This window comes from Lactuca virosa, chromosome 2, assembly GCF_052849685.1.
Source record: "Lactuca virosa cultivar CGN04683 chromosome 2, Lactuca_virosa_CGN04683_v6, whole genome shotgun sequence".
Classification (NCBI taxonomy): domain Eukaryota; kingdom Viridiplantae; phylum Streptophyta; class Magnoliopsida; order Asterales; family Asteraceae; genus Lactuca; species Lactuca virosa.
In genome coordinates, this window is record NC_136427.1 from 140,999,569 (window position 1) to 141,009,218 (window position 9,650).

A 9,650-nucleotide genomic window follows, 5' to 3' on the forward strand; every position below is an offset into this window, starting at 1 on the left:
ATGGTTTTATATAATAACTTAATTAAAACGAAATTTTTGGCCTTGAATTTTGGGATGTTACACATATGGCAAATATGGAAATGTTTCCATAAATGGGAGTTGGATATTAAGAATCTATGTCTAGATTAGAAACTTTTATGCAAGAAGGATGTTCAAAGGAATGTACTTTGAATGTGAGACTTCACGTCTATGGAATTGTCTTGTAACAATCTCCAATAGAGCACTTTGTAATTTCATTGGCAAAGTCTTGATAACTCTGGTGCTATGAAATTACAAAAGGATCATTGCATAAAATGTTAGAATCTAACATATTCTGATAGTGGCAATAATTAGGTATTCTTGCACTTGCAATAAGGATTAGGAATTGTCAAATGAGCATCATTGCAAATGTGTTCAATTGATCTATTTCACAAAGTAAGGACCATAGGTGAACATAGTGTGCATGCTTGGAGCATGGGACAACTATTGTTATAATTCAAGTATTAAGTTGATTATCTGAAACATTATACAATGAATAATGAGTAATCAATATGGTGACTAAATAAAAGGTGTTTTATTTATACTCAAGAGTTTGGGACCATATAGGATTAGTATTATTCTTGTGTTTCACTTTGCATGTTTTAACTTCCAGAATAACTAGGTCATTCAAACATCCACAGTCGGTCATACGTTGGGAGTAGGTATGAGGTAAGATTGTCATGAATCCGTCTGTAGATTGTCTAAGGTGTTTAGACACAGCACAAGTTTGTTGCAGAATTCATAAGTGCTCCTGTAATAAGATTAGAGTATTGGATTAAACCCACGCTCACTTGAATCACTTCATGGATTTTATCACGGGTGATTAGTGAGATGATAATATCTTATATTCTTGAAACAGAGACATGTGAGTTGTAATTTACAAGTCGGTTGCACATTGATAATATGTAAACGCATCAGTAACTTGGTGTTATAAAACATATTGTTGTGTGTGATTTGATGAGTAGATACAAGCGAGAATTTTAGTCGAAGTTTATACGTTCCTTTTACCCAAAGTTGGATAAAAGTGATATCAGTGGGCCCCTCAATGATTTAGTGATGACACCCTAAAGTGCTTGGCCAAGCCAGGACTGATTTGATTTGTTCAATTAGTCAGTCGTCATAAATTGGAAATCGGGAAACAACACATAGACTGAGAGAATGATTAAAGTCCATGTCTTATGTCTATACGATATCTTTAGAATGGAGGAATATATGATCTCTTATCTATAGGACGTGTTACTGATAAGATCAGAGTAGACAACGGCTTTTGAAAGCTACGATTGCTAATCAGGTTCTGATGTCGTACTTGCAAAATAGTTATTAGACTTATCCAAGTGGGAGACTGTTGGATTAGGTGTCTAAGCCCATAACTATTTTGGTATGTACTTGACCCGATTATGAGCATGGTCCTTTTGGGTTGCCTTCACCATAGCAACTGATAGGATGAATTAAGGAGAAAGAGGATTAATTATGATTTATTAATATATTATAAGAATAATATATTAAAAGAAAAATCATATTTTTTAATTAATATTGATCAAGAATTAATTTAGAATTAATTTTGTGGTCAAAAGAGAATAATTAAATAAAGGGGACTGATACTGTAATTATAAGATAGTTACAAATTTGGGATTAGGATCCATAGGGAAGCAATGGACGAATTCTATATGAGGGTCCATATAGAAATCGTCCAAGGGGCCTTCTGGAAGGATCTTTGGGTTGCTTAAGGACTAAGCAACTGGATTAGGGTTTCCAAGTTGATAACCCTAGAAGCCTAACTATAAAAGGAACCCTTTAGGCCACCAAAATTGTCCCTAACCTTCTAAGAGAACCATTGGAAGTTTTTAAAGCCCCTCCTCTCTCCTTTGTTCTTCCTTGTTGCTAGTGGTGTTTGTGACTCCATTAGAGGTGCAACACTTGGGGCACTAGGCTTTCAGAAGTCAAGATCAAGAAGGTTTGTGGTTGTTATTGCTACATAATAATCAAGGTAATATTCCTAACCCTATTCATATGTTAATTTCGATTATAGTATGCTAGATCTAGGTTTATGAGCTTTGGATGATTATTGCATGTACAACTAGACAAACTAGATTCAAAGCTTTAGGGTTTGCACGTGCACCATAGGTGTAACGCCCGGTTCCCGGTACGTATTTTAAATTTAAAGATTTTATGTTTTTACACTGGGACTCGAAGATTTGGAGGCCCAAGTCGTCGAGTAGACAAGACTTTGGACGCGGGTTTTAAGTAACCTACTCGACGAGTCGAGAGCCCGACTCGGCGAGTAGGACTGTCTGGATGAAACCCTAATATTTAGGGTTTGCACCCTATTTAAAGAACTTATCTTGTCCCCACCCAGCCTCCATCGTCCCTCCCAACTCAGAGAAACCCTAAATCGAAACCCTAACCTTGTTTGAGTGTTCTTGAGCTATTTTTGTGTGTTTGTGGTGATTGTGAAGCTTGAGAAGGAAGAAGGAGCTTGGAAGTTCGAGTGGAAGCTAGTAGATCCATAGGTTGTGTCCCATTTCCAGCTCACTCTTAGATCTCTAGTTAGGGCTCATTTCTACCCTTTTCTAAGCTTTATAAGGCCATATTCGGGATTGGGTGTTTATCATGGAGTTACACTTCGGATCTAGAACCATTGAGGGTTCCCATGGCATAAAGGTGCCAACTTTATGGCCATGGGAAGCCCATGCATCTTATAAACCCCATTTTATAGCCTTTTGAGCCAAAAACCCCATGCATGGACATCAAGTTCGTAGCTTTACGTATAAAATGGACCCTAGGAGGTCAGATCTATGATTTGGATGCATTAAGACCCACTGAAATCGACTGTATAGTTTTGGACAAAGAGGAATTCGGCGAGTCGGGTCACAGATTCCCCCTGCCCAAACCTCTTCTGGAAATGGTCGTTGGTTGAGTTGAAGGAAAACTCAGCCTGTTGGGTTTGTTATGGACTTGAAGATCGAAGGACTCGACGAGTGCAAGGAGGAACTCGGCGAGTTCAAGGCAATGTCCCAACCACATGAAGATGGACTCGACGAGTTCACGGAGAACTCGACGATTCATAGACTAAACACCTTCATACGGATGAAGATGAACTCGGCGAGTTCAAGGAAGTGAGTTGACATTATTACTACTTTCTGTTATGATTTTAGGGTCATGTGATGAGTTGACATGCTGATGATGTTGTTTTTCAATAAATGGTTTTATAAGTATTACATTAAAAACGAAAATTTTTGGTCTTGAAAATTGGGATGTTACAAGTTGGTATCAGAGCCTTGGTTTGAGGGATTTGGACACACCTTTGGGGGTGTCTGAACTCAAATCGAGGATTTGAAAGATTTTTATAACGAAATAATTTTTCCAAGATTTAAAATAAGGAGTTTTGAGAAAGAACAAGGTGTGTGATGCGTGCGACCGGCCGAGCTCAAGTAAGTTTTCCCCAAGATACCCATACATGTTATGATATGATGTGATATGATTATGAGAATCGCATGCTAGATTAGGGCTAAGGATCTAGGAATGATCCTTTATATGCTTGTTGCCCTTGTATGAGAACTGCATGCTAGATTAGGGTTAAGGATCTAGGAAGATGCCTTATGTGCCTGCTATATGTGCCTATTGAATTATATGCTAGAGCTGATTAATCAGTAATATGATTGCCTGAATAGGATCTGCTTAGTATTGTTACTCAATGCTCGAATGCTGCTTGCTTTGTGCTTTTAGGAGTTCTAGTTATCTTTAGCTAACAAGTAAACGAATACGTTAAGTTACATATTGAAAGAACGAAATAATTTCAAAAGGTTAGGTCTAGCCCTATTGTGCAGCTCTTGTCTGAGTCCAACCGTTGTAGGGTAGGACCTCTCATTTGAAGAATTATCTGCTCTTAGTAATATGTTATGGTATTCGCAAGCTAGTTAGGTAAAGGTAGCAGAGATTCCTTATGCAGCTGATGACGGAGAGTAGGTCGGAGAGTTACCCTTGGGTAAGCCTAGGATGAGAATAGTGCAGAGAGCAGTAGTAGTGGAAGGGACTTGGTAAAGTCAAGGCAATCTTTGAGAAAAGTACGAATAGATGTGGAAGGTAGTATGGGCCCATACTATTGAAAGCAGAGGATTCGTACTCGAGTCAAGGAGGGCCGAGATAGAACCAGGGAACTGGTAGTATGTGAAATCTTCTGAGTTTATGTATGACCCTACCAATTATGTGTTTTGTTTCAGAATGGTGATGATTACGCGACACGAAGGAGGAAGAGGTTCAGGGTCAGGATCAGGCTCAGGATCAGGTTCGGGATCAGGTGTCGAGCCAGTTGATGAGGGACTACGCGAGTTCATTGCTTCTGAGATCACTTGAGGCATCCTTGATTCGACCCCAACGATTTTCAGGTCGATCAAGGAGGGGATTATTGAGATGATGGAGGATCGCCTCAAGGCGTTTAGGAGTGACTGGGCGGTTAGCCAGTCAGGGGCGCGCACACTGTCCTTTAAGGACTTCAGGGGATGCGGTGCGCCAGACTTCCACGAGGTGAAGGACCCCATTGTGGCCAGGAGATGGATTGCATACATGGAGTCTGCCCTGTTGACGAGCTTCTGCCCTGAGGGGTTGAAGGTCTGGTACGCTGCGGGATGTTTGAGGGACAGAGCCAGAGATTGGTGGGAGTCAGTTGGTGATTCTTTGGGAGCCCCAGCCATTGAGGCTGTAACATCCGGAATTTCAGGTATATTATTGTGTGATTAATCTGAGATTCATGGAGTAACTCGGCGAGTTGTGAGTCCATCTCGTCGAGTAGAGTCGAGTGTCCACGTGGGATTAATGAATGGACTCGACGAGTCAGAAAGCCGACTCGTCGAGTAGGCGTTGGGCAGAGAAACCCTAATTTCCCGGGGTTGGGGCCTATATAAGGGAACTTATAGCCCCATTTGCGCCTCACCAGTCACGCTACTTCCTTGGGAGAAACCCTAATCGTCCATTTGAGATAGAGAGTGAGAAAGAGGATAATCTTGTGGATTTTAGTGCATTGTTGAAGGAGAAGTGGAGAGCATCAAATCTTGGTTCAAGAGGAGGCTTTGGATCTAGAGATTTTTCAGAGTTTTGCTTCAGTTGGAGGTAAAAAGATGCTAACTTGATCATCTCCTTATGAAGATTTTGGTTTAGGGAAGTTTCTAGGGTTTCTCCCATTCTTTTTGGTGTCATTGTGATCTTTGAGGATGATTGAGGTTGAAACCTCAGATCTGAGTTGTAGGAGGCCTTGTGAGCCCAAAGACCCAAAATTTATTGAGTTAGAGACAAGACCTTGAGCACGTAACCTTTGTTAGAACTTGTATTGGCATTATGGAGCAAGTATGCCATGCATGAACGTAAAGATCGAAGCTTTACGTAACATTCGAGCCTTGGGAGGCTAGATCTAGAATTTAGGGTAGTAGATCTGCCTTAAAACGTCTGAATGAGAAAACAGACTGAAGGGACTCGCCGAGTCCATGAACTGACTCGACGAGTCGGTTAGGTTTTGTCCCAATGAGTTTGGTCATGCGATAACTCGGTGATTTGGGGGTCAACTCGACGAGCTGATTTGGACTTTCTTGAGACTTCTGAGGAAAGGAGGGGAATCGACGAGTTGTATGAGTGCACTCGACGAGTCGGGTCAAACAAGGACTGTTGACTCGAGTTTGACTTCTAGTTGGTCAAACCTGAGTAACGGAGACCATTGAAGGGTAAAATGGTCTTTTACCCACTTCCGGAGTTAGAGAGAGAAAGAGTAACCTTTGGTTTACTTAGATTTGAGAATGGAGTGTTAATTAGATAATATTTACCCTATGTGTTAGGCGGTGGCTAGTTCGAGATTCGAGTACAGGGATAATTGCTTGCGTGCCTCGAGGTGAGTCTTCTCACTATACTTTACCATGAGTGGTATTTGTGTGTGACTGAGATGTCTTATGTGCTTATTTGTGTATTATGATATCCTACATTATTTCTTTGTGATTTATGATATGTATTACTTAGAGCTTACAGAGTTAGGACCGGAGGGTCCACCAGAGTTGTGGGACTGGAGGGTCCCACTGAGACACATTGACCAGATGGTCTTACAGATTTATAGCCTCGGGTGGCTAATATGTTGTATGTGGTATTTTAGGGAACTCACTAAGCTTCGTGCTTACCGTGTTATGTGTTATGTGTTTCAGGTTCTTATCAGGTTAGCGGGAAGGCGCCGGCTTGATTGTACATACCAGAGAAAGAGTCATGTTTTGAGGATCCTGGGTTAGTAATTAAATAATTATGGAGTTGTGTTTTGTCATTTAAATAAATGGAATTTTTGTGAAATGTGTTATGAGAATTATGTGATTTTTAAATGAAAATTTTGTTTAAAAATTTATGGTGTTACAAGTTGGTATCAGAGCCTAGGTTTGAGGGATTCGGATAGACCTTCGGGTATATCTGGACTCAAACTGAGGATTTGAGAAAGATTTTCAAAAGAGATAAATTTTTCTAAAACGAGAAAGAGTTTAAGAGAAAACGAGTTGGAGCAGTGTGTACAATCAGCCAGATCTACACTACTAGAATATATGACTTTAATGAAGTGCAAACAATGACACATTGTGATTTATGATACGCAAAAGTGTGTATCCTAAAAATAACATCATCTCTCCTAAAATCTGAAGGATTCAAGACACGCATTTTTGCGCACCCTTAAATTAGTGTAAAAAAAATGCGGAGGGCACCCTTAAATTAGTGTAAAAAAAATGCGGAGGGCACCCATCATAAAAGGTGTGTCGTGTATGCGTGTTGCTTTATAATTCTTAAAATAAACACGTGTCCCACTGTTTATCTTATCAAAAAATATCTAGGGCTTTTTTTCAAGAAGAAACCAAACGGGAGTGCTCTCTGCAACATTCACTACCTCCGCTCACCCCACCTGTCGGCGACCTTGGTTCTTATATCTTCTTCTTCCTTCAGAAAATTAATCGAACAAGATCTTGTGCCAGGAAGTTAATCTAACGATGGTGACATTTTGATTTTGATCTCGAAATACATTGAAGATTCCCACTCATGTAGTTACTACAAGAGCATCATCATCTGTATCTTCGAATCTACCCATTTCGCCGCCTAAGTCATCAAATTTCGGTCAATTGGTTTCTTATCTTAAATCCGATTCTCAGAGTTTTTCGGTGTCTGGAACCCTAGCTCTTACAGTAGCTCCTCAATCTTAATCGGGTAAGACCACATACTCCACTCCTTATTCATCTTCATTTCTTCATACGATCATATTCTTCTTCATTTCAAAAGGATTTTCTAGATCTATTTTGCTTCAAATATCTTTTCTTGAACATGAATTTTGTATTTATTTCATGAAGATTCTGAAAAGCTTGGGAACTTGTATTGCAACGGATTTCTCAGATGCTGTACATTTAGTGGTTAAGAGATTTGCATAAGGAAAAATTGATGGGCTTTAGCATGCCTGTTTCATTGTCTCGTGCAACATAAACATCAATTTCGGAAGTTATTACCAGTTATATGAAAATTGTAACCGTTTTTGGAAGTAATGTGGAGAAATTAACATAAGTCATAAAGAACAACCTTTATACCAGCCTCGTGACCAAAGCACCTATAGCAGCTTCGGTAACATCAAACCTTTTTGACTTGGTAACATTATATATATGATTTAAATTCCACGTAATGCTTTTGAGACTGATTGGTGTGGCCCAACCTAGGGTACAAAAACCCATTTGTATATGGTATAATCAAAGGCATATGTGTAAAATATTTTTCAATTTCATTTCTTTTTACAGTCATTGAAAAGGAAAACAAGGTAAAGGATGAAGCTCATCAAGTTTCTAACATGCCCATTGCCATTTTGATCCCCAGACTCACAAGTGATTTTGATTATGTTGTAAGTTTTTCTATCCTCTAGTTGTAACCGAATTGAACTATAATAAAAAATCGTTATTAAAATTCAAATGTAAAATTTTCTATTCGTCATTGACTGCTATGTAAAAAAAATGGTAAACCACACCTCTGACTTCTATAATGTACATGACAGTACATTAAACATCTCATATTCTACGTGGCAAGAGGTGGCTGGAATGTGGTCGTTAGTAACCATTGAGGCCTTGGGGGAGTTCCATTAAACGTATGTGTTTAATTAATTTCTTTGTTCATGCTTCCAATAACTTATCTTATACTCTGTTTAACATGATATTGTCTCCATTTTGCAATATGCATGTCTAAGCAGACTGATTTCTTTTATAATAGTGGGTGGATGGCAGATTTACGCAAAGTAGTCAAACATATTCGCTCTAGATCCCCATGTTTTCCTTTTTCCACTGTTGGAAAAAGTCTTGGAGCAAATATGATGGTATTAATCTCTAAGATCCTCCAAACTATATTGAATTTGTCGACTATGACTCTCCAAATTCACACACTTCATATGAGATTAATTAACCAATCCATGAACATGTTAAATTAGTTGACTAGCATTAAGTAATCCTAATTTAAGGTAAAATATCTAGGTGCAGATGGTGATAACATTCTTATAGATGGGGCTGCAGCAGTTTGTTGTCCTTGGGACCTCGTGGTTGGTATTTCATAAACATCAAAATTCATTATAAAAAAAGGTTTTTAAATTTGATAACTCACTCTGATATATCCCTTCAATGGTAGTTCTGTGACAATCCACTTGATTGTAAGCATTTATTTTGTTGTTTTCTATTTAGTACTCTCAAGTTCTTCAAAATTAATGAATAAAAAATGATTGATCACTTTGTACCGTGGTTCTATTTAGATGTGATGGAGCACCATGGTTCTTTGTACCGTGGTCTAAGTCTAGTAAATTACTTATAAGATTCTTTTTTTTTCAGCATTAGAGGGTAAAGGAAGAATAGTTTAATTCACTACTAGTGGCATTAGGACCGTTTTACCCCTCACAATGACTATTACACGCAAAGTACAAAAGGTTTATACTGAATTTATAGGTATGGTGGCATTGCTAACACTGTTACCCATTCAATATTTCCTTATTCTCCCTTAACCTTTTTTTCTTTGTTGTAAAAGAACTAACTTTAAAAAGGAAAGAAATTAATTGTTGAAGTTTTTTATTGATTAGGTGTCTTGATTGAACTGCAGGGGTAGTGGGGCGGACAATTAGGAGGAATTGATGGAAAATCAAGCATTCAAAGGGATCCAACCGGTTGTACATGTCTTGTTTTTTTATAATAAATATTATGCAATATTAGCAATGTATTACATTTACTTACTATTGGAATGATTATTTGTATTTGACATATTAGTGCAATGAATTATCTTTCTTATTTATTGTATTTTATTTTGTATTATGATAATTTCAATCTGTTGTTTAATTTGAAAATTAGTAATTCTATCAAAAATATTTATATTTTTAAAACATTTAAAATTATGACACGCAATGGCGTGTCGTCTTCCTTTATGACAGGGACTTCCTTGATACGCATTGCGTGTCATAAACACGCGCGTCGGAAGGTTACGACACGCAAATGCGTGTCGTCTTTCTTTATGAAAGATCCTTCCTTGATATGTATTGCGTGTCATAACTGCGCGTCGTAAATGCATGTCGTAACTGCGCGTCGTAAATAGACGACGCACAAAAGCATGTAGTCTCTCGT

The 9,650-nt window shown here is 38.5% G+C and overlaps 1 long non-coding RNA gene across 1 annotated transcript; it reads left to right on the forward strand.

Annotated features, from left to right (window-relative positions):
* The first annotated feature begins 7,372 nt into the window (after positions 1–7,372).
* Positions 7,373–9,199, forward strand: LOC145156540 (uncharacterized). The gene is made up of 5 exons (XR_013736774.1): positions 7,373–7,903; positions 8,054–8,143; positions 8,266–8,368; positions 8,871–8,984; positions 9,136–9,199. It is a non-coding gene; the product is annotated as an uncharacterized LOC145156540 (long non-coding RNA).
* The last annotated feature ends 451 nt before the right edge of the window (positions 9,200–9,650 follow it).